Source organism: Camellia sinensis, chromosome 3 (genome assembly GCF_055761805.1).
Source record: "Camellia sinensis isolate YWXY chromosome 3, ASM5576180v1, whole genome shotgun sequence".
NCBI lineage: Eukaryota > Viridiplantae > Streptophyta > Magnoliopsida > Ericales > Theaceae > Camellia > Camellia sinensis.
The window spans coordinates 219,264,099-219,290,958 of NC_138963.1; the positions used below are offsets into that span (position 1 = coordinate 219,264,099).

A 26,860-nucleotide genomic window follows, 5' to 3' on the forward strand; every position below is an offset into this window, starting at 1 on the left:
GAGCATTCATTAAATTTCATTATGAGCATTTTTTCTTCATTTATTTATTAAATATTTACGTATGTTTATTCGGTTATTGTTGTATATACCTTTTACATATGGTCTTAGATTGTATGATGTATAGATAATAATTAAGATTTTGTTGGACTAATAATTTGTGCACCAAGGAAAAGGGAAACAAAAAAAGAAAAAGAAAAAAGTTGTGCTAGACCCTCAGGGTCAAATAGCCAGTGGAGTGGCCTGTTGTTGTAAGAAATTGATGAATGCTCGTTATGTTTTAGAAGTCGGGAAGAGTTGGGTCAGTCTGGTACACAACCCTTGAAATTGAATGTAATATAAGCTTGTGGTATGATTATCTTTCGTTTTCATCTCGACTGAAGAGGTATTGTGCGGTTATTTTTCAAGATTTTTCGTATATATTATTTATAAAAAAAATTAAACCGACTGTAACATATTTGTTTTATCTCTCATTTGTCCCAAAAAAAAAATAAAAAATAAATGGTCTATTTTTAAAAATGTATTTATCTATTTTTTAGGAACAAATATGATAAAATAAAGATGTTACGATTATGAGATCATTTTAATTTTATTTATTTATTTATTGATGATATATATAAAGAGACCTTGTAATCTTTTTACTTTATAATTCGGGAAATCTGGTTTTTTATTTTTATTTTTATTTTTTTAAAGTGTATATATCACATTTACTTTATATTTTGGAAATTTCAACTACATGGATGGAGAAGTGTTTTATGAGATAATAACAAAAAAAGAACTCAACCTCGAAACAAAAAATACGAAAAATCATTGAAATTTTTGTGCAAAGGAATTTTTAATTATTTTTGCAAAAAGAAACGGTGAAGGGTGAAATATTTGTTCACTGAATATGTTGGTGTTTCCAATTACAACAATGTGTGATTAAGTGAATCATCTACGTAGATGATCATTACAGAATTTGTTAAGTTTCAAGACTCTTCCTTTTGATGAAGAAAACTTGTCTACAATCTCAATATATTTTTATTTAATGAACTTTGAAACATGCCTATATTGTTCTCCTAAAAAGAAAAAAGAAAAAATTGAAATATGCCAATATTTTATTTAAAATATAATACTCTATTTGATTAATTTGAATGAAATAGTAATTTTTAAAAAAAATTTATGAGATAACCATTCCATTCCATTTATAATGCATCTGTTATTATTTTCAATAAACCAAACGCAACAAATAAAATCATTTTTTATCATTTTAACGGAATAGTCATTTTATAGAAAAACATAAGTAATCATCATTCCATTCCATCTCATTTCAATGAACCAAATAGAGCATAGAGGTTTTATTATTATTATTTTATTGCCGAAAGTCTGTTGTTATTTTTTTTTTTAATAATTAGTAAAAGTCTCCCTGTTAATTTGGCCCCAGATCAAAATTCAGGTTCATCCCTGCTAGTTTGTAGGAAACATAAGGGTAAAAATTTTCATGCCAATGGATAAGGTAATAATTTTAATGTAATTCCATACACAATCAATAACATACCCCATTAATTCACAAATACTAAACAATAAAATTAATGTACAGATGGACAAAATCATCCATAATTATAACATAGGCCAAACAGGGAGTAGTTATTGGGTACTCCTAGAGCATGTCAGCGTGGTGCTCACAAGCTTTGTGATTGGTAAAGAAGGCGAAACTCATAATTTTGTGTTAAATGATTGGAAAATAAGAGACATAGGGTGTGTTTGTTTTGAGGGATAAGGGTGTGGGATTGGACTATTAGTCCCATCGGATTAATAGTCTATTGTTTGTTTCATTTTTTTTGTTTCGGACTAATAGTTTCCCCGGACTATTAGTCCTACAAATATGGGATTATCCTATCCCATGAGGGGGATGGGATAGAAATCATGGGATTGGTATCCCATGAAATTATTTTGTAAAATGTCCATTTTACCCTCCATGTTATTACTTAGCAAACAATTAGAAAAAAATAAAATAGTCTTTTAAACATTTATAAATTATTTTTTTTAGTGTTGTTAATTTAAAATTATATATTAAATAAAAAATTTAAATTATAAATTAAATTTTTTTAGTGTTGTTAAAAAATTAAATTTACATATTAAATTAAATTATTTTTTTAGTGTTGTTAATTTAAAATTATATATTAAATAAAAAATTTAAATTATAAATTAAATTTTTTTATAAATAATAAATTATAAATTATGGCCTTATAAATTAAATTTTTTTAGTGTTGTTGAAAATTTAATTTATATATTAAATAAAATTATTTTTTATTGTCGTTAATTTAAAATTATATATTAAATAAAAAATATAAATTATAAATTATAAATTTAATTTAATTTAATTGAAAATAATAAATTAAAATAATTAAAAAATTGTGCAAAAAATAAAATAAAATAAATTTTTATTTAATCTAGCTAAAAATAATTAAAATATTAAAGTTATGTTTAATATTGCTATTACTTAATAAATAATTGAAAAGGATAAAATAGTCATTTGAGCATTTATCTTTCTTCATAATATCTCAAATAAACATTGGATAACTAAAAATAGTTCAATTCAGACATCTAATCCCATGACTAAACAAACATAGGATACAAATTTAGTCCAACTAAATAGTCATGGGATAATGTATCCCAAGACTAATAGTACGATGAATTACAATCTCCCTTTATCCAGTCCGTCCAAACAAACGCACCCATAGTGTATGATAATTAATGGCAGAATATGAAAATGTGGTAGTCCAAGAACACCCAATAATTTTTTCAAAAAAGGTAGTATCCTCAAAATAAATAAATAAAAGGAAAAAAAAAAAAAAATCCAAGAGACCTTGTCCATTAAAATCTATTAAAAATATCCCCCATGATAAAACTGTTTTGAGGGGATTTTCACCACCAAGATTTTAAAAAACAAAACAAAACAAAGCTCAAAGACAATCTTCATCTTGTCTTTCTGATTGTTAAACTATCCTTTCGTATCTTTTAGGGTGTAACTCCCCAAATTCATTAAGAGCGCAGCTAAATACCCCTATCATTTTTCTTTGGACCCCAACTATATCTATTTTTTTTTTTTTCAATTATAATTTTATTCTAATATCGATTTCCATTTTTAACCCCATCTCTATGCTTCCAACCCTAACCCCAAACCCACCTTCACCTCCACTCTGGCTGGCAACCTCCCAACCATTACCAGATTTGACCACCGCTATCATCATAGCATCCCCTTCTCCATCATTGTAGCACTGTTGTCACCTCCTAACCCCTATTGCGAGCCCCCTTCTTTGCCGTTGCTGCAAAACTCCTGCAAACACTAGATCTAGGGTTTGCGCGTTACCATTGCCGCCGCAATCCCTGCGAAGAAGAAGGAAAAGAAAGGGGTGTGGATTTGCAACAATCATGCTGGGGGAAGAGAGAAAGGAACTTCGCGACTCACCCAGTGAGAGAGAAGAGCTTCGTGACTAAAATTGAACCACAGAGAGGAGGTTTGCGAGAATTATAGGGCTTCAAACTTTGAACAAGGGTCACAATTTCGCCGAAGTCAGAAGCTGATCGTGCCACCAGCGAGGGGAAGGTCGAGAGATCGCTAGAAAGAAAGTTAGAGAGAGAGAGAGAGTCGGAGTGCACCGCCAGAGCTATAATGGTTGAGGGTTAGGGTTTTGGGAGGTTCTAAGAAGAGGGGTATAATTAGAATTAAGGTGGGAGTTCAAAGAGAAAATAAGAAACACTTAATTAAGTGGGCAGGGATTCAAAGAAATGGGGGATCAAAAGAAATAAAGTAAGGATAAACGGCAACCCTCATTCATTAATAGTAATAGTAGTAGTAATAATAATAATAATAATAATAATAATAATAATAATTTAGCTCAAGGGTACTATTTTTTTTTTGGGACAAAATAAGTACCTTCAGAGATTATGGACAAACATACATGAGAGTACTCATCCTCCATTAACATACGCAGCCAGAGTCCATTGCAAGAAGAGAGAAAAACAAGGAAATGAAAATACAACCAACTAAATTCACAACCATCACCAAGCTCTTGAAATTTGATAGCTCCTTTCCACTAGATATGAAGCTCCCAAAATGATAGCCTTCTAGAATCTAAAGTTAGCAAGCTCCTTAGCATCCTTCAAACAAATAATATAAATTACAAGAAAAACTAAGTGCACAGAATCAATCATAGACAAGACACAAAAGGTGGGTACCTGATTCTGTATACCATTTATGTGTTTGCACAAAGCTCATATATTAATAGCCATACTATCTTTGTAACTCGAAATAGAACCTAACCAGCTAAATGCAAATCTAGCAGTCATCAACACCCTTGATTTTGCTGCAGGTGATTAAGAAAATGGGCGCTGTATATGACCTGTACATCTCAAAAATGAAACCACCAGATAATATACTAACCGGAATATAGATGTACAAGTTGTCTCCTGTCAGATAAACCACAATCTGCATCAGCCCTCCAAACAAGACTTCCATAACATAAATGTCAGCGGCCGTGTGCATAAGGCGTGCAGAGGCAAAAAAGTCCATAACATCCGATACCATCAAGATGAAGAACATGGAATCAAGATCCTTACACTATCCAAAAATTAGTGCACAAAACGCAGTAACACCCTGTATGGAAGCTATTGCAAAGGGTCCAAATAATTTGTGAGGCACATGTCCAAATATAAAATACACGGACGTTTCAATTACTACATGAACAACCCCAAGAGCTGTACCAACTAATTGAAACCAAAGCGGGTTTGCTGATGAATTTGTGTAAGTGTCGATAAGTTGAGTTACTGCACTGCAAACAAACGTAGCTGAAAATAGACCAACCACAAACCAAGCAGTGATTGAATCCATTTCTGCAAGAAAAACAAAATCACTTGCACATCAAAGAACTCTCTGTGACCCATATGCAACAATCAATCTCTCCAAAGAAATTAGCTATAATTACCAAGGATCAAATCAATGTCATATAGCACAATTAGACACCACAACCACCCCAAACATGAAGGACAAAGGCATTAAATCTCAATATTATCATAATGTCCTAAGAAGTGTAGAGTATATAGAGCAACTCCTATAGTAGAATCATAGACTAATGGCCTTTGAATGATAAAACAACTCAAAAAAATTATGACAATGCCAATAGATTAGCATCACTTTTCAATTTCCAAATAGTTCAAGGTACAAAAAAATTAAATGCAACCATCATTACACCAATTGTTACTTGGTAGTATAACTCTTCTAAGGTAGCAGACAACAAGTATACTACAATTGCAAGATTTAATTTACTGTTCGAATGATGAAAAACGAACAAAAATGGTCGCTTGCCAGTAGTCTTGACATGCAACTAACATCCCAAAGTGGAGAAATTTATACCAATACCATCAACAAAATCCATTGGTTGATTCAAATATCTGATTTGGAAATTTCAATACTTGTGCTTAATTGATTTCTCAAAAAGCAAGTTTCACTTGCTCATAAGTGTGCATGTCTGAGACTGTATGACTGCTCATGTCTGCCAAAGTTTTTCCTCTTTGAAAATTGCATATAACATGTACTTGCAAATGCACTGTAAGTGTGCATGTCTGAGACTGTATGACTGCTCATGTCTGCCAAAGTTTTTCCTCTTTGAAAATTGGATATAACATGTACTTGCAAATGCACTGTGATAATGCCCAAACACTAATACCACATTGTGATAATTTGTGTTTCAATTAGCATATTTCCCTTTAAAATCATGCTTATTTTATGACAAAAATATATCAATTTTGAAGATGATGACTATGGCATAGAAAAGGAAAAACCTTCAACCATCCAAGCAATCATACCTCTTCTGGTTCTATTCAATGATCTAAAAGCTGAAACCTTAATCATCCACTATGAAATCCTGTCTTCTTAGCACCTTGAATCAAGGTTTTCAATTCCCCTACTCTGTTTCCCAAGCCCTTCTCTTTCTTTCTTCTTATGCACACAAAAATAACTTGTATATTAGATGAAGTAACAAGGAAACACAAAACACATAATTAATTAAATGGAAAGATGAAGTGATTTCAAAAACAGCAAGTGTGTTTAATGCAATTATTAGTTGTATACACAAACCAGAAAAGCGCATAGAAAATTTAAGTGGTGCCCTTTTAGAGCAAAATAAATGCAACTAAAGCACACTTCAAAAACAAAAAACAAAAACAAATTTTCAATTGAAAATCAAAGTTTGTTTATATGACAAAGCAGATTATTCATACCGACATTGGCAATTGAGACCATTTCAAAAAAAGTCCAACCAACATCATCAACAGTTTAAATTAACCAACTAAAATCAGAATAGTACATACAAATTTAAGCTGCAATAAGATTTCAAAGTCAACTTCAAATCAAACACAATGCAAGACAACACAATTAAATCAAATCAATCCACATCTACAATAGACATACAAACAAAGTTATACCCAGAAATTGATTTTGCAGCTCAGATTTAGCTCCTCTACAGTCTCACAAATTTAGGGATGTTCCCGATATTACTCATTAGAATGTGCCATGGTGCTAAATTTTCTCACACATGACCAAGATGGCAAACTTGTCGGCCAACCCTTCTACTTAAACTCCAAAAGTGCCATTTCGGTATGGAACTCAATGCTAACTATTGGGAACCACAAATTCAACAAATCCAAATTCTTATCTTTCACCATACCGCTACCTTCACCTACTTCCCATCACCATTAGCAACTACCACAACCACCATCACCCAAATAGTCACTCTTCATTGCCAGTCATTATAACCACCTCACCATCGTCTCTTTCTCACTGTAAGATTTCTGAATAAACTCGTATATTCAATTTGTATTGTTTACAAACAGTTCATCAGTTTATATAGTCCTAAATCTATGATTGAAAAAGGAAACACATTCCTATTTACACCACCATAATCTTGCCTAATTTGCCTAATTCCTAATATACACAAATATGCCATCTATACATATATTGCCATATATACATATATTTTCACACCCCCGCTCAAACTCAAGGTGTTTGAGCAGAAAACACGGAGAATTTGCTAAGAAGAAACTGAAACCGAGTGGTAGTTTGAGTCTTGGTGAAGAAGTCCGCAAGTTGTAATGCCGTGGAGACGAAAGGAAGCAAAATAGAGCCAGACCGCATATTGCTGACGGCCAAAGTGACAATCAATCTCAATGTGTTTTGTACATTCATGGAAGACAGTATTGTGGGCAATCTGAATAGCAATGTGGTTATCACAATAAAGAGAGGTTGGAGAAGACTGAGGTACATCCAAATCAGAGAGAAGACAACAAAGCCAAACAAACTCAGCAATAGCATGAGCCATAGCACAGTACTCAGCTTTGACAGTAAAACGAGCAACAATAGTTTGTTTCTTGCTTTTCCAAGAGATCAAGGAATCGCCAAGAAACATACAGAAACCAGAGGTGGACTTGCGATCATCAACATCACCAGTCCAATCAGAATCAGTATAGGCCACCAAATCTAAAGAGGAAGTAGATGACAACAGTAAGTCCTGAAAGATGGTACCCCTAAGATAGCGAAGAATGCGAACCAAAGCAGCCCAATGGGTGGAGCGAGGAGCAGAAACAAATTGACTAACCACATGAACAGTATAAGCAAGATCAGGGCGAGTGACAGTCAAATAAACTAAACAACCCACAAGCTCGTGATAGGAAGTGAGATCATCCAGAGGGACACCATCAGTAGAGTTAAGCTTCAAATTAAGCTCAATAGGTATATCTGAAACCTTAGTATCAGTAAGACCAACATAGTGAATAACCTCATTAACATACTTGGCTTGAGACAGAAAATAACCCTTTAGAGAATAGGCAATCTCAATACCAAGAAAATACCGCAATGGACCTAAATCCTTCATTTCGAAGGTGCGGAAAAAATGTTGCTTGACCTTAGAGATAGCAGAAGAGTTAGCCAGTGATGATCATATCATCCACATAGAGTAGGAGAGCAACAAAACCAGCAGAGGTATGTCTCAGAAACAAAGCAGAGTCGAAAGCATAAGGATGAAACCCAAGCTCAGTAACAGCAACCTAAAAGCGATCATACCAAGCACGAGGAGACAACTTCAAACCATACAGAGCACGCCGAAGATAACAAACCTGCCCAGAAGAGTGGAGAAGACCAGGGGGAAGACGCATGTAGACCTTCTCAGTGAGATGACCGTTAAGAAAAGCATTCTTCACGTCCATCTGATAGAGAGGCCAATGTCGAACAGCAGCAACATAAATTAAGGTACGGACAGTAGCCATCTTGACAATAGGAGCAAATGTCTCCTCATAATCAGCACCATACTCCTGTGAGAAACCTTTGGCTACTAGACGAGCTTTGTAGCGCTTAAGAGAACCACCAGAATGAGTATTGACTTTGTAGACCCATTTGCAACTAACCAGATTCTTAACAGTAGGCAAAGGAACCAACTCCCAAGTACTGATTTTCTGTAAAGCAGACAACTCATCCTCCATAGCTTGAACACAATGTGGATCTTGATAGGCTTCCTTGTAAGACTGAGGTTCTGAAAAAGAGTGAATAACAGACAAAAAAGTACAATAGGAATCAGAAAAACATGTATTAGACCAACCTAACTTATTTGGAGGATGATGCGCTCGAGTAGGATATTGGTGTGTAGCAGGATCAGAATCGTTAGAAGCAGGAGGATTAGCAACAGGGATAGAGACAATCAGTGGAGGAAGAACCTTGCAACGAGAATAAACTAACAACGGATGAGGAGAAGAAACCGAAGGAGGAGAAGCAGCCAGAGGTGAAGTAGGAGGAGAAGATAGAACAAACTCAGGAGGAACTATGGAGATGTACTCATCAAACGGGACCTCAGAAGAAAACGAATCAATATGAACCAAATCCTCTTTGGAAACTGGGCGGTGAGAGGAGGAAACTGAAAGTAAAGTAGACGTTCGAGAAAAGAAACAAGACGGGAGACATAAAGATAACGGGAAACAGGGTCGTAACACCGATAGCCTTTCTGAGTAGGACTATAACCCAAAAAGATACAGAGGACAAACCGGGCGGCACTAAGTTTGGTCCTATCTTTGCGGGGAAGAAGGACAAAACAGGCAGACCTAAACACACGAAGGAGGGAGTAGTTGGGAATTTGGGAGAATAAAGCCTCATAAGGAGACCGACCAGAAAGAAAGGGAGTAAGTATGCGGTTCAGAAGAAAAGCAGTAGTAAGAACTGCCTCCCCTCAGAATAGAGCCGGAACTGAGGCAGAGAGAAGAAAAGACCGAGCTATCTCAAGGAGATGACGGAGTTTACGCTGGGCTCGACCATTTTGGACAGGTGTATCTGTACAGAAAGTTTGGTGAATGGTACCCAAATTGGCTAAATACTCACAGAACTCATTTTTAAAATATTCCCCACCCAAGTCAAACCGTAACACTTTATTCGTAGACCCAAACTGAGTAATAATCATAGACTGAAACGTACGGCATATCTATAGAAATCGGACTTATGAGTCATAGATAAATCCAAGTGTAACGAATGTAGTCATTAACAAATGACACATAGTATGCAGAACCCCCTTTCGTAAGAACAGAAGGACCCTAAACATCAGTATGAACTAAAGAAAACGGTATATCAAATATAGAAATACTTTTACGAAAAGCTAAGACTGTCATTTTGGCAAGTTTACACCTCCGATATTCAGTAAGTTTACTAGGAAAAACTTTACCCAATATACCTAACTGAGTTAAAGACCGTAAGTGGTTAACAGACAAATGCCCTTATCTAGAATGTCACAAATAGAAGGGATTGGATAGAGAATCTAACTGAAAAGAGGAAAAAGCAGTTTGAGAAGTTGTCATAGGCAGATTCAAGCTCTCCACCACATAGAGGTCTCTAACTCTACGGCTAGTCCCAATCTGCTGCTTGGATCCGATCTTGCACAGAACAGATAGAAGAAGAAAAGATAACATCAAAACCGAAGGCATCAAGTTAACTGATAGATAATATACTGACAGATAACTGAGAAACATAAAGGACAGATGGAATAGAGACGGTAAGATAGACCCAACATATATAATAGACATATCAGACCCATTATCAACATTAACAGTAATAGGAAAAGGAGAGAGAGTACAATTTTGAAGTAAGAAGAGATGGGGAATCATATGATAAGAGGCACCAGAGTCAAAAATCTAGATAGACGAAGAGATACCTGAAGAAGACTCAAGCAAATCTGAATGAAAAGAGAAAATAATAGAGGCAGACAGGGATGGCAATGAGGTAGACAGTGTATGCTGGAGCTGACTAATCTAAACACTCAACGAAGCCAAGTCAGGATTAGGAGCTGGAGTAGATGCAGTAGAACCGGCAGAAGCTTGAAAATTACTCAGAGAGAAAGGGCAAAACTGGGTCCGAGACTGCTAATAATACGAGTCATAGTTGCACGGAGCGGGGGCGGGGGCGGGAGCGGGAGCGGGGGAACGTGGCCACTTAGAGGAGTCGTAAATTAGGAGCGCTTATATATTATTTTTATTAATTATATTTTATTTATTATAATAAATAATGAATAATAAATTATGTTCAAATAAATAAAAAATAAAAATTAGATCTTTTATTTTATAAATTTTTTAACTTTTTTTTTATTATATATGATTTAAATAGATTTCTTTTAATTAGATAATTTATTTTATTTATTATATGTTAAAAAGTTAGGAATAATAAATTTTAATAAATAATTTTTTATTTTAGACAAAAGAATTATATTATCTATGACAAATTATATTATATATGATAAATATTATATATATTAAATATAATAAATTATATTATATTATATATATATGATATATTATATTTATATTATATAATATAAAACGGAGAGGGAGAGGGAGAGGGAGGGAGAACAGAGATCGAGAGAGAGAGAGAGAGAGATGGAGAACAGAGACGAGAGAGGGAGACGAACAGCGAGACGAAGCAAACAGAGACGAGAGAGGGAGACGAAGAGAGAGACGAAGCAAACAGAGGCGAAGAGAGACGAAGAGGAAATCGAGACTGAGAGAAGAGAGAGCGACAAAGACAGTCGAGATCGACCGTGAGAGGTCTCAGCCCTAATCGCGATTCTTTCGCATTAGAAGCGCGGTTCTTGTGCGATTCTTCCTTGGAAGCGCAAAATCGCGCTTCTTCCTCAGAAGCGTGAGTCCCTTCCACGATTCCTGCTACTAAGATACGAGTCAAACAGACATCCTTTCTTGGGACAGTGATACTTCCAATGGCCCCTCTGATGGCAAAAGGTACACTCATCAGAAGCCAAAGACATCGTAATAGCCAGAAATCTGAGAGGTTGAATTGTAGTAAACCCAAAAATAACAAGAAATTTGAGGGGGGGTTCAAGTGTAATAAATTGAGAACTGATGGGTGAAAACAAAATAGCCAGAATATTAGACCACTGGGTGGGAGAACACCAGTGGTACTTTTGATCAATTTTCAGTGTAAGAAAACCGAACTCCACAAACCAAACGATTAGGTCATGCGATAAACCAAGCTCCTCAAACCAGAGGACAGAACCAGCAATGAAGAGAGAATCGTAAACCCAGATGGATTACTCGAGCAAAGTACAATAACTCCTGACCTTCAACCGAACCAGACGAACCCAGAAAGAGAAGAGGGGTTTGCAAAATAGAGCGAGAAATTGGAGAGAAAAACCCTCGATTGATCGTGAGAAGACCACGAACAGGAGCTATCGCAAGTTGTACATAGAGAAGAAGACGCGAACACCTATTGCAAGTTGTATGCAGAGAAGAAGACACGAACATGTGTACTAAATAACCCAGATGGGTCTCTTAAACTAGTCAACCTAGACGACTCAACTAGATGGATCAACGAAGGAACCCAGATGCAACGAATAGAGCAAACTCAGATGGGTTGATTCCCAACGAACCAAAAATCACAACCAGAGCTTTGATACCATGTACGATTTCTGAATAAACTTGTATATTCAATTGTATTGTTTACAAACATTTCATCAGTTTATATAGCCCTAAATCTACGATTGAAAAATGAAATACATTCCTATTTACACCACCACAATCTTATCTAATTTGCCTAATTCCTAATATACACAAGTATGCCATATATACATATATTGCCATATATACATATATTCTCACACTCACCACTGCCTCATTGCCACTCACCAAAACCCCTCTTTGACCACACACAAAACCCACCACAAAGCCCTCATCAAAAACTCAAGCGACAAGCAACCAAGGGTGCTAGAGCCACAACGATGATATTCATTGACGACCCTACAAAATGAACTGTTCAGATCATGAAAATGGGACCTGTAGTGGGTCCCACAAACTTTTCAAATTCTCTCATGTTAAGATGTATACATGATAAGCTCAACCCTTATTTTAATTACAAAATATTGTAGAACTCAACTTTCTCATTTACTCGTAAAGAACTCTCTATCATAAAGAATTCTCTCTCTCTCTCTCTCTCTCTCTCTCTCATTATACGAAAGTTTCTCTTTTTCCCATTGCAAAGCCCGTCTTTACTCACTCATCTATCTACTGGTCTCTCCATCCCCCCATAAAACCTCCACCTCTTCATTCTCCCTCACCACCTATTTTGATCTCCCTCCCAAAAAACCCCTTTTGTCTTCAATCTCCTTTTCGAAAAATTATGATGGCAATTCCATGGTGGTGGAGTGATGGCAATGGTGTTGAACGTCTAATTGTCTCTCTCTCTCTCTCTCTCTCTCAAAAATGGTCTTTACTCCTTTAATCTCTAAGCTCAGCAATGTTTGATTGTTAATTATTTGTTTGAATCAAATTTTTTTATGAGTTTTGTTTTTGTAATTAATATGATTGCATTATTTTTTTTTTCTACAGATTTGTTTTTGTAATTAATATGATTGCATTATTTGTGTGTTTAATCTGAGTTCTGATCTAGTGACAATCTCATCTACGGTTCTGTAGAGTGGCTGAGAGAGAGAGAGAGAGGGGTCTTACGGATTTTGGTACTGCCGCCTCCGGCTTCGGTGTTCGTGGCAGTGGTCATCGTCTTCCCTTCCTCTGTTACTTCCATCTTCCTTTCCTCTGTTGCTTCCATCTTCCTTTCCTCTACTTCACTAGGATCCTCCAGAATGAATTAGGTTGATCGCTAGATTTGGGGCCTCAAGAATGAAATAGGTTGATCGCTGGACACTGCTGCGCATCAAAACGGTGCCGCTTTGATGTAGGCCATATAAGAGACCCACTATAAAACCACTACACTATCAAGTTTCCTTGCAATCCTTTGCTATTTATGTTATTTATTATCTAATTTAAGGATACTTATAAATATACTAGCGGCAAGGCACACGTGTTGCGTGTGTAAATCATTTAAAATTATAATATAAAATTTTTATGTTTCAAAATTCATATTTTCTTTAATAGAGAAGTACTAGAAATTATTTATTCTGAAAAGAAAAAATAGAAAAACAATCTGTAAAAAATAAATAAATAAATAAAATACATATGTATTTGGCAAAATAATGTATGATCTAGTTGGAGTATTTTTATTTTTTTGTTTAAAATGTGGTTAAGCATAAAAACACTAATCCAAGCCTCTTAATCACTTACAATCAAAACAATTAATCACTTACAATCAAAACAAATTTTAAGAACACTGAAATTTTTCTTAAAAAAGCACAAGCAAAAAAAATAAGAAAATAAACAAATAAATTTGAAAAAAGAAGAAAAACAAACCAAAAAAAAAAGGATTAATTATTTTTTGAAGAACATTGAATTGTTTTTTTAAAAAAACTCACACACCAAAAAAATAAATAAAATAAACAAACAAATTTTATTTTAAAAAAAACAAAATTTATACACAAAAAACAAACAAAAGCTTTAAAAAGTGAACAATGAAAAAAATGAATATAAAAATACAAAAGCATACAAAATAGAAAAATAAAAATTCAAAACTCTTAGAATATTATAATCAAAGAGACTTGATATATGCAAAAAAAAAAAATAATAATAATAGTGAAATCTATTAACATTTTAAAAAATAATAAAACCAAAAAAACAAACCAAAAGAAAAAACTGTTTTTTTAAGAACACTAAATTCTTTCTTAAAAAAAATGCACAGCAAAAAAAAAAAAACAAAAAAAATTTTTAAAAAAATTACAAATTCAAAATTTTACAAATTCAAAATTTTTAAAACACTTATTTTAAAAGAGATTTGATATGCACAAAAGAAAACAAAATAACAACTTTTTAAAAAATTACAAACCTAAGAGTCTTATACTGTCAAAGAGATTTTAATATAAAAAATAAAATTAAAAAAAAACCAAAAAATACTAATTTAAAAAAATAAATAAATTTTAAGAAATATAGAATTATTTCTTATATTCTGTTTTTTTTTCTTCCCAAAGAACTTGATAACATAATGGAATTTTTCAATGGAAAAAATAAATAGTATAATTAATAAATATTGCGCTTACAATATAGGATAAGATTGCAATGTTCTTGAATAACCATAAGATTACAATGTTATTGAATATAAAATTAATATTTTACTGTGAACAGAGATAAGTGAAGATGGTGAAAGTGAATTAAAATTACACAATAAAGCACACAAAATAGAAAAATACAAAGCCAAGACTCTTAGAATATTATAATCAAAGAGATTTGATATACGCAAATAATAATAATAATAATAATAATAATAATAATAATAATAATAATAATAATAGTGAAATCTATTAACATTAAAAACATAATAAAACCAAAAGAAGAAACTTTTTTTTTTTTTAAGCACTAAATTCTTTCTTAAAAAAACACACACAACAAAAAAATTAAGAAAACGAATAAACAATTTTTTTAAAAACTATAAATCCAAAATTCTTAGAACCCTTATTTTTAAAGAGATTTGATGTACACAAAGAAAAATAAACAGTTACAGTAAAACATATTTGATAAAAAAAATTAAGAAAACAAACAAATAACTTTTTAACAAATTACAAACCTAAGACACTTATACTTTCAAAGATATTTTTAATATAAAAAAAATTAAAAAACAAACAAAAACACAAACTCATTTAAAAAAAAAAATTAAGAAATACTGAATTATTTCTTATACTCTATTTTTTTTTTCCCTCCCCAAAGAACTTGATAACATGGTGGAACATTTTAACGAAAAAAAAGAAAAGAAAGTATAATTAACAAATATTACACTTACAGTGTAGGATAAGATTGCAATATTGTTGAATAACCATAAGATTGCAATGCTCTTCAATAGAGAAATGATATTTTACACAAAATAGAGAGAAGTGAAGATGATGAAAGTGAATTGAAACTACATAATAATTATTTGTATTTTTTAGATAGAAACTGCACAACGTTTTAAAAAGAGAAAAAAATCAAAATAAATAAATCTATCTATACTATATATATAATAGAATGTAGTGCTATTTCCAAAAGCCTTCAAAATGATATTCTAAAATTCTCATAATTTTAAAAAATACGTGGCAGCTCTTTTTTTAGTTTATAGTTCATTTCCTCCCCTCTCAAAGACTTTCAGAACAACAAAAACTCCTAGCAAACCCATCCATAAAAGCTGTAAAAATATATATATATATATATATATATATATATATCAAGACTTTCACTCTCCCACAACTCCTATAATAGATACATATCCTCTCCCACGTATATCCCTCTCCCACGTTTTGAGAACAATAAAAACTCCTAACAAACCCATCCATAAAAGCTGTCAAAAAAAAAAAAAAAAAAAAACCAAAGAAAACCTATCCATAAAAAGCTATAAAAAATAAAAAATCAAGACTTTCACTCTCCCACAACTCTTATAATAGATACATATCCTCTCCCACGTATATCTCTCTCCCACGTTTTGAGAACAATAAAAACTCCTAACAAACCCATCCATAAAAGCTGTCAAAAAAAAAAAAAAACCAAACAAAACCTATCCATAAAAAGCTATAAAAAATAAAAAATCAAGACTTTCACTCTCCCACAACTCCTACAATAGATACATATCCCTCTCCCACATATATCCCTCTCCCACGTTACTCTCTCACCTCAAACAAATCTAAAAACAAAAAACACCTAACTATCCATATCCTATAACAGATAGATATAAAGACTTTCACTCTCCCACAACTCCGACAATAGCTACATATCCCTCTCCCATGTTACTCTCCCACCCCAAACAAATCTAAAATATACTTCATTAATTTCCTTCATCAGCAGTGAACACCGGCAGTCCCTAAATTCAACAGTCCACCTCTCAATCGAATGCATGTCTCGGTTCTTCTTTTTCTTTTTCTTTTGCTTTACTAATTTATTTTTTGTTCCAAGCATTTGTGATTTTGTATTTTGACTATAAAAATATTGCACAAAATTATAGTGTGCATGTCCCTGTTTTTTTTTTTTTTTTTTTTTCTTTTGCCCTGAACATGTCTCTGTTTTTCTTTTCATATCTGTTTTTCTAATATTTCTTTTCATATCCGTTTAAATGGAGTGGAAATTTATGATCAGAAGTTAAACAAATAAAAAAAGAAGTGAAAGTAAACTTTATTTTCTTATATACAGTTCACAAGGATATATATTTTTATATTTTATTGAGAAAGTTGCAAGGAAATTAGAAGATTATACAAAAGCTGGCTACTTTGATTCCTTTCTTTTCATATCTGTTTTTCCAATGTTTCTTTTCATATCCGTTTAAATGGAGTGGAAATTTATGATCAGAAGTTAAACAAATCTATACTATATCTATAAGTGAATGTAGTAGAGTATTAGAATTCTCCAAACCCTTAATACCAAATTCTTATGAATTCTCTCTCTTACGTGTCACCCCTCAAGTCTCTTCTCCCACTTTTTTTAATTTTTAATCATTTGTCAATTATCAAAATCTCAAAAGCCAAAAGGATTATATATATTTAAATAAAATGATAAATATTTAGATATGAACAACAAAGAGGTAAAGATAAAAATATAAAAAATAAAAAGATAACTATTTAAATTTTAACCACAAAAATAATATAAAGAGTCAAATAAAAGATTAAAAAAATAACTAAATAAAAAATATTACGGGTCCATTAATTTTAAAAATAAAAAGTTAACTATTTATATATGAACAATTAAAAATATTTAAATAAAAAAATATTACGAGTCAAATAATTTTTAAAAAGGTAATTATTTATATATGAATAACAAAAAAATAGAGATGAAAGAATATACAAAAATAAAAACATAACTATTTAGATTTGAACTGCAAAATGAAAATTTAAATAAAAGATAACAAAATATTTAAATAAAAAAAAAGATTAAGATTGGGATATAAATATCTCAAAAAGATAATAATTTTTTTAACGATCTATATTTATCTTTTATTAGTTTATTATAAAATTTTCATATGTTTCAGTTTAATCTTTTTAAAATTTATCTTCAAGTTGAATTTAATATTTTATTTTTTTTTAAATCATCAATTAATTATACATACAAATTTTAAATATGATAAAATTCCATATATATCTTTTGTTTAAGCATAATATTAAAATAAAAAAATAGTACAAGTCAAATAATTTTTTAAATAAAAAGGTAATTATTTATATATGAGCAACAAAAAAATATTAATGAAAAAATATACAAAAATAAAAACATAATTATTTAGATTTGAGCTGAAAATGAAAATTTAAATAAAAGATAACAAAATATTAAATAAAAAAAAAGGATTGAGATTGGGATATAAATATCCCAAAAAGATAATAATTTTTTTAACAATATATATTTATCTTTTGTTAGTTTGTTATAGAATTCTATATATTTTAGTTTAATTTTTTTAAAATTTATCTTCAAGTTGAATTTAATATTTTATTTTTTAAAATCATCAATTAATTATCCATACAAATTGTAAACATGATAAAATTCCATATATATCTTTTGTTTAAGCATAATATTTTCAATATAAAAACAAGTTCCTGCAAAAGAAATCATGAACAAAAGATTAGGAAAAAACAATCAACATTGAGCCATTTCTAATCCTTTTTCGGTGCCTAAAAATCTTAAATTTATTTTTAGGAACTCATTTCCTTTGAGATTTAAACCACAAATTTCTTCTTCTTCTTTTTTAATTTTTTTTTATTTAGATTCAAAGTTTGAGCAAATGGAAGATATTTCATATTTAAAATGTTTATTTTTTTGAATAATTTAAATATTTATATTCTTTATGTTTATCAATTCAAGTTTAATGCATTTCCAAACCTTTTTTTCTTTTTAATCATTCCAAACCTATTTGTGTTTAATGAATCAATATAACCAAAAAACAAATAGCATGTAAAAAAATTTTAACCATATAATGAGAATTAAAATTAATTGTATTTTAATTTATTATATTATATGGGATAATTAATGTAATGTCTATTATTGATTAAACAAAATTAGTGTTACTTTTATTTAATATATTAGTCATTTTGATTAATTACAACATGCCTTTGTTACTCTATTTTTGATTGTCCGAAGTAATTCTTAGATAAATTAGTTATTATATATGTAATGATTTACTTAATGTATGATAGTTTTTAAAAAAATTCAATAATATGAAATATTAAATATTTTTTAATGATGTAAAATAAGATTTACATACACAAATTAAATAAAATATTAAGAAATGCAATCAAATAGAAAATTCTTTTTAGTGATTATTGACTTTTTAAAATCTCGTGCACCGCACGGGTGACCACTAGTGATGAGAGTAACTGATTGTGGGAGAGAATTGGGTTGCAGAATGTGTTTAGTGGAAAGAACTTGGGTGCCTAATTTTTTTTTATTATTATTTTTATCTAAATTCCATGTGACATAAAGCTTCAAGAACATTGTTTTTAATTTTTTTTTTATTTTTAAGAACACACAAAATGAAGACAACAAATAAATAACAACAATGATTCATCCCTCCTTTTTTCTCCACCCCTTCGACCCCCTCTATCCCTCATTGGTTACATTTTCTTTTTCTTTTTCTTTTTTTTCCTGCTCCTCCAATCACCACCCGCCACGTGGCAAAGGGGGGTGAGGGGGTGACCCCCAAAAGGGGGTCCCAAGCATTATTCAATAAATAAACATTGATTTTTTAAGCAGACACAGAAAATTTAAGAATATTGATTTTAATTTTTTAAACGCACACAAAATGAAGACAACAAACAAATAAATTAAATTAATAATTTTTAAAACACTTAGAGGTAAAGAGATTTGATACACACTTTAAATTTACAAACGCCTAAAACGCTAATTATATTAACAAATAAATTAAACCAATAGTTTTTTAAAAAAAAATAATAAGTTTTATGAACACCGAGTGCATTAACAAATAAATCAAACTAATAAGTGTATTAACAATAATACATGTTAGACGATTAGTCCATATATACTTGGATAACCACTGTACTAACTTGCAACAAAACCATAAGATTGACACAGCGGTTTTGCTTCCAGTGGTGTTCCTCACAAAACTCACTCTACCCAAATCCATGGGTTCACACAGTGGTTTTGCTTCCACAACCCTTCAAAGTGTAAGCAAAGACTTCCCCATGACTTTTCTTATCAATGAATTGTTGTTTTAATAGTTTGTTTTATTGGGTTCTGTTCTGTGTGTATACAAGGTGTTTGATGTAATGCATATGTGACTGCCTCGCTTGGCATTGTACTGTCAATTGGATGTGTAATTGAAAGAGCTGCCATTAAATTCCCAAGTGCTATGTTTGATGAATTTGTTTGTGCCTGCAATCATTGATCTGGAGATGGCTTCCATTGTTCTGTGTTCGATCATTGGTGGTATGTGAACTTTGGAAAAACTTCATTATATATGGTGCATTTTGGTGTTTAATTATCTTGGAGTGGGTAATGAAACTTATGGTGTTATTTTCAATTGTCTTTGCAAATTTGTCTCTATATCTCAGTTGTCATTATGTGATCATCTTATTTTAGTTCTTCAAGTTAATATGTACTACCCTCAAAAGTTGTGAAACTATATCTTCTAGACGTTTAGCACAGGGCCAAAATGATCTTGTAGTATCCTATTCATGTGTTAAAGCTTAGTTGAATTTGACACTAATTTAAAGAATTACTATTAAAAAGTAGAATGATTGGGAACAACAACATTGTCAGCAGAGGAACTTGAGGCTCTCCCATTTTGTGCCATTGTTTATGCTCTCATTGCTATACCTGGTTCACTCATTCGCTTAGTTCCAGTACTCAGATAAAGTTTGCTTGTAATATTTGGTTAAACTCCTAAGAAGCACATACACAGACATGGGCATGGACACAGGACATGGCGATTTTAAAAAAATTTGGATACAAACACATCATGGATTTGACCAAAAAAAAAAATGGTACTCGGTAGGGACATGGAACTTTTAGGGTTAAAACGGATATAAATAAAAATTCCTATATTATTTCTTTGATTAGAGTTCCAATCTCTCAACAAAATTAGGTTTGAAAAATATTAAGAAAAGAAATAGCTCCCTTCTAGCTTTATGATGTACAAAAGTTGAACTAGAAAATTTGTTGTGTGTTGCACCCATTCATTTCACATAACTCTTTCCTTATATATATATTGCGCTATATGCCAGAGGTCAGAGTATCTAAACTCGCATGTGCATCTATAAATGGATGCTATGGAGGTGAAGTAGAGCTATAGAAGGCTATGTGGAGTCTAATATTTTGAGTTTGTGTGTTTTGGAATTATGATTTGAGGGCAGAAAATTTGTTTAGTTATGAGTATGAAAAGAGTTTTGAATTGAGTGGGGAATTTTTGATGTGACATATGATATCTGATACAAAAACTTACAACTCATAACCAAACATACAACTCAAAAATCTATTAAAAGCTCATAAAAAATTTTAAAAAATTCTAAAATATTGTTTTATTAAATATATATATATATATATATATATATATAAACAAGTGCCAATTGCCAAAAAAAAAATGCCTTGTTTCGATTGATCGGCCGGACGACCGGTTAAGCCAAATTTCAAATTTTTTTTTTTTTTTTGCCTAACACAGAATTTTCTGCAAAGTTTTCTTTTTGTTGTGAAAATATAATTTGAAAGACGTATCCAAACATGGCATTGGAATGTAGGGGTGGAATTATAGTTTGAAACACAGCCTAATTCTCCTTCCCCCCCCCCCTCTAGTAAGGATTAAATATTCATAGCCTTGATAGCATGTAGATTGAGGTCACCGACAAATCATATTAAGGGCAGTGAAGTGAAAAAGTAGCCTTTTCAATATTGAATCAGACACAATCAGAGACAAAGATATTGACCTCACATAAGTTTGCCCTTTTTATTGAAACAAGCTTCTCCATAACCCTAATCCTAGTACACTATATTAAGAGCATAACTAGTATAAGCAAGATTTGAAATACTTTGAGCGAACAATTTGTAGTAGAAAACATAGAAATAGAGGAATTTATATACAACGATGAATCATTGTGGATGCTTCAATATGTAGGATTTAGTTCCTTTTAACTCCTAGCCTAGGTTATGAACAAAAAATGCAAATTTTGGAAACCAGATATTCAAATAACATGGCGATGATGTCATTATCATTATAATAATCATTGCAGGACTAAAAATATTGAAAGTGATAAAATACTGATGGAGCAGACAATTTATAAAAAAATTATCAACTTATATTCTGTTTCACATTTGTTTTTTATTTAAATTCCACCCGGCAGTGCACTACCTAGTTGTCCATTCTAATGCTAAAAGTTTCCAATGGATCATTTCAAATTTCCATTGGTGGTGGAAACTCACTCCATTTTATTATATCTGATCTGTGGTGATGAGACAAGTTTAAGGGCATGTTGTGATGGATATCTTTTAAAATTGTTCTTTCTCCCCGCTCTTCCTCATTTGATTGAATCATGGCTTTCATTATGTTTGAGTTCACACTCAAATCTTTTATTAATTGCCAAATCCTCGTTGAGTTTTATTAAAATCGTTTAGTTTTTACAAGTAATATTGCAGGACATCTTGCAAAGAAAGTATCATGCCATTTTTGGAATGTGAGAGAAAGGGACATACTAGACTTCTTCCCATATGGATAATTAGTGAGTGGTATGCCTTGTGCGGTAGAGAGTTACACAAATTTGGAAAGAATTAATTAGAAAACTATTTTTTTGTTGTGTTGTGGTCATTGTGGAGAGTTAGGGATGATTTAATTTTCCAAAGTATTGAACCTGGGAAATTGGAATTGGTTGATCTGATTATAAGTAAGGGTTTCTATTTGTTTGAAAGCCTATGCTTCAATTAGATATTAATTAGTGATTTTATGATGAAACTTAAATTGAGAAAATATAAAACAAAACAATCACACAAGCACACAATGATTTACGTGGTTCGGCTATAAGCCTACGTCCACGGGCGAAAAAGGACAGAGGAGTTTCACTATGAATGTAGAGAATATAATGAGCCCTCCCTCTCACTACAACCGCTCTATACATAGGATTATCTGGGTCGAGTTTGAGACATACTCAGAACAGATGACTTGAAGCAACAACAATCATGCTCCATTAAAACCTCAATTGAAAATCTCAATGGCAATGTTGGAGTTTGGTATCTCTGAAATCCTCTTGATACCCCAATGCCACTACAATGGCATCGAGTCAAAAACTTGTAGACAGCCCTTCTTTGGCATCTTGCTCTAATCTTTTCTGCACTTTACAAGTGTGAAGTCTTCAGAAACAATGTCATCCGAATGTCTTGGCCATGCAACTATTAGGTACTTATCCATTTGATGCTGAATGTGACGTGAGCAAATAAGGTTTGGGAAGATTGAATGTACTCAAGAATGATGAATGAAGAATACCTTATGCTGCTTTTGGATGAACAACTGTGTTTCTTTCCTCTCTGATACTCCCGGTGAAAACACCATCTGCAGCTGAAACAAAGGGATGGCCTAGGAGCATATCAGCAGTCCACCGTGACTTTGGATCCCTAACCAAGCACTTCTTCAGAAAATCTTCCGCCTCTTCTGAGAACCCACTTGGAATTTCAGGTATTTCTTGTGTACTTGCTATTTTAAACAAGATAGTTACTCTTTCTGTATTCCGGTCGCACTTCCAAGGTTCTTTTCCAGTCAGTAACTCCAAAATTGTGCACCCTAATGCCCATATGTCTGATTCTGGTTCATAATCTTCATGGCGAATGGACTCCGGGGCCATATACAGTGCAGTGCCCCTGATTCCAAGCTTTCTTCCTTTTTCTGTCAAGCTCTCTCCAGCCTTCTTTACAAGCCCTAGGTCAGCAATCTTTGCAGTTCTTTCTTGGACCCTATTCATCTTTTCATTCAAATCCATTGACAAGTCATCCACAAGCAATATGTTCTGAGGCTTGATATCACAGTGAACATAACCCTTGTTGTGAATGTAACTCAGACCCAGAAGTACAGAATTTGTGTATCCTCTGACCTCTGTCTCGGGTAGTCCTCTGCCGTAACTCTGAATGCGATCAGCCAAACTTCCACCAGCGGCATACTCTAACAAGATGTTGTACCATTGCTCTCCGTCTTCGATCGTAACATCGTCCCCAAAACAGCGAAGAATGTGAGGACAGCCTTCAAACTGACTGAACAACTCTCTTTCGATGGAAAGCAATTGGGAATTGTTGACAGGGGCAGATTTGGCAGCCATGAGAGAAGGTGGTAGTTCATTACTTCCCGGTAGTGAAACAACTGCAGCCAGAGACACGATTGCAGAACCTCCCTTTCCCAGTATTTTCCCTCTCCTCCACATCATTACACTCCAAGAAAACTCTCTCTCTCTCTCTCTCTCTCTCTCTCTCTCTCTCTCTCTCCTGCAAAACTCTCTCTTTCACTCTCAAAGAAACGAACGTCACTCTCTAGAATTTGCTGATAAGTGATAATGTTTACTGTAATCTATATATATATATATATATATAAGGTTTTGAGTGGCTTGGTATGGAAGCATTATTAGGAGATTGGTTGTTTACTCGTTCTTTCTCTGAAGAGTTGAATCCTTAGAGGATTCTATTAGCTCCAGACTTTTTATTTAGTTTGGATTGGATTTCTACGTTAATACATTATAGACTTTTAGTTTTGTTTGGATTGGATTTCTATGTTAATACATTAGGGTTAACTTATAAGATTTGATTTATTTGTAAATATTTTTTATAATAAAAATACGAACATATTTTATGCATATTTATTAAAAATTTTGAATTTATGTAAAAAATATATATTTATGTCAACGCTATGAAATAAATAGTTATATATATTTGCTAGCATTCAACCTGTGTGTTATGCACGGTTAAATATATATGAAAATGATATGTATTAATATTTTTATAAATTTTTAGATAATAAAATTATTTTTATTTTTAAATTTTAAGATATTTGATAAAGATATTTATTAACATTATATGAATTTTTAGATCATAAACCTGTCGAGGTACAATGTGTGGCCCCAACTTAAGTAATTTAAGTTTCTAAAATTTTACGAAAATGATGTATATATATATTAATATTTTTTTTAATAAATTTTTAGATTATAAAATTACTTTTATTTTAAATTTTAAGATATATGATAAACATATCTATTAACATTTAAGTAATTGAAATTCGTAAAATTTTATAGTCTTAAGTAATTTAAGTTTGTAAAATTTTATGGCCTTAGGACTATTTTAAATTTGGTTGGGACAAAGGATTGTTTTGAAAATTAACTTTTTTAGTGACTTTTTTTAGAAAACTTTTTAGTTTTTTTTGACTAAAAAACCAACTTTTCAAAATAGGCCTAAAGGAAAAATTTACCAACTCAAATTAAATTCAATCAGAGTTTGAGTAAGAATTACAATCCAAATATTCTGATTTTTATTGTTTATAATATATAACTCTCGCATTGAATCTGTGCATACAACAAAACGTCGCATTGAATCTGTGCATACACCAAAACGTGAAAAGAAAAAATTTGTTTCACAACATATATTTTAGATTGATTGTATTAAACAATTCTTTTTTTTTTATATATATATATCTACTCTTTTACAGAAAAAAATAATGTGATTAAGAATTTTGTGATAATAACAGGGCATATGTGCAAATGTAAAACGCATCCCAATTTAATTCTAGTGAAGTTGGTGATCAAGTTGAGCTTTTTTCCCATATCAATTAATGACTTATCAATATTCTTAATTATTATTTTTTTTCATCTAAAATTAAAAAAATGTAATTTCTTATAAAATTTATTTTACCATTGAAGATGACTGCCACATTGACACAATTTTATTTGTTTTAAAAAATATTTCAATGTGACAATTTGAATGAAAACTTTATATTATTTATTTATTTATTTATTTTGAGAATTGGCCTTTTTTACTATATTTTTTATTTTTTATGAAAAGAAGTGTAAAAAAGTAGATGGAAGAGTTGATTTTTTTGCAATAATTTTTTGGCTAAAATATCAACTTCCAAAAATAGGCTTTAGTATTTGTTTGGCATCCAGCTTAAAAAATAAATTTTTTTTTTGTACTTGTTTGTTTTTAATATTTTTAATATTTTTTTTTTTGGGTTCGTCTAATAAAAAAGGTAACAAAAAATTCACCAAAAAAAAGTTTAAAAATCCAATTGTTTTTGACATTTTTTTGGGTCTGAAATAGAATTTTTTTCATTTTTTTTTTTTTGGCTTTATCTAGTTGAGTAAACGTCTATAACTTGTAAAATCTAAAAGACAAAAGTTCACAAAAAACGAAAAAAAAGTCGATAAAAAAGCTCATCCCACAATTAATATGATTTTCAATAACAAAATTATGAAAAAAAGATTGAAAATTTTAACATTAAACACCCAACAAAGTTTTATTTTCTAAAATAGTCTTTGTTCTTTCCATAATTATTAATTCTATTATGGTAGTAACTGATTGTAATTCCATAACTATTGTTATATTAATGGAATTCATTAGGAGAATTTAAATATTATTTTAATTTAACTAAATTAGATTTTAGACCAATTGTAAGATGACATATGTATTTTGAAAATTATAAAATTTAGAAAATTGAAAGAAATTGATTAGCACTTCAAGCCTCAAACAGGCCACAATGTTTTTACTTATATTATATAATGTATAAAAATATTATCTAAGATAGAACCATCTTAAATTATATGTCATATCTAGTCCTAATCTTACACTTAATCTAATTTTTTTTTAATAATTTTGATTAATTAATAAATTAAAATTTTAACTAATTTCAAAAGAAAGCCTAAATTATGCTTTAAAGAGCTTATTACTCAGCTCACAGCTCACAATTTGCAACTATTATGGCATAAAAAAAAATTATATCTATATATTAAGGACAATTGCAATTCAGTGCATTTTTTTAAAAAATAATTATACATTCATAAAAAATTTATAACTTTAATTATTAATGTTGATAAAATTTATCACCAATGTATAATTATATGGGCAAATTACACTTTGCCCCCTCAACTATCACCGTTTTTCACTTTATCCTCTCAAACTAAAAATTGGTACATGTCCCCCCTTTCATTTTTTGAAAATTTTCAATCTAACCCTTATATCTCTATTCTGTTAACAAAATTGACGAAAAAAGTGCATGTGATGCAAACATGTCATATTTATGACGAAAAATATATTTTTTTAAATATATCATAAATATGGCATATTCACAGTACATACAAATTTTTTTGACAGTTTTGTTAACGTAATAGGGATAAAGGGTTATATTGAAAACTTTAAAAAGATAAAAGGGGTATATTGTACTAATTTTTAATTTGAGAGAGTAAGTGAAAAACGGTGATAGGTGAGGGATACCTAA

General features: G+C 31.3%; 1 long non-coding RNA gene and 1 pseudogene across 1 annotated transcript; one reads left to right on the forward strand and one right to left on the reverse strand.

The window, feature by feature from the left end:
• Positions 1 to 19,302: 19,302 nt before the first annotated feature.
• LOC114278540 (uncharacterized) lies at positions 19,303 to 20,163 on the forward strand. The gene is made up of 2 exons (XR_003634954.2): positions 19,303 to 19,580; positions 19,671 to 20,163. It is a non-coding gene; the product is annotated as an uncharacterized LOC114278540 (long non-coding RNA).
• Positions 20,164 to 22,883: 2,720 nt separating this feature from the next.
• Positions 22,884 to 23,807, reverse strand: LOC145822238 (mitogen-activated protein kinase kinase kinase 20 pseudogene; annotated as a pseudogene).
• Between the last annotated feature and the right edge of the window lie 3,053 nt (positions 23,808 to 26,860).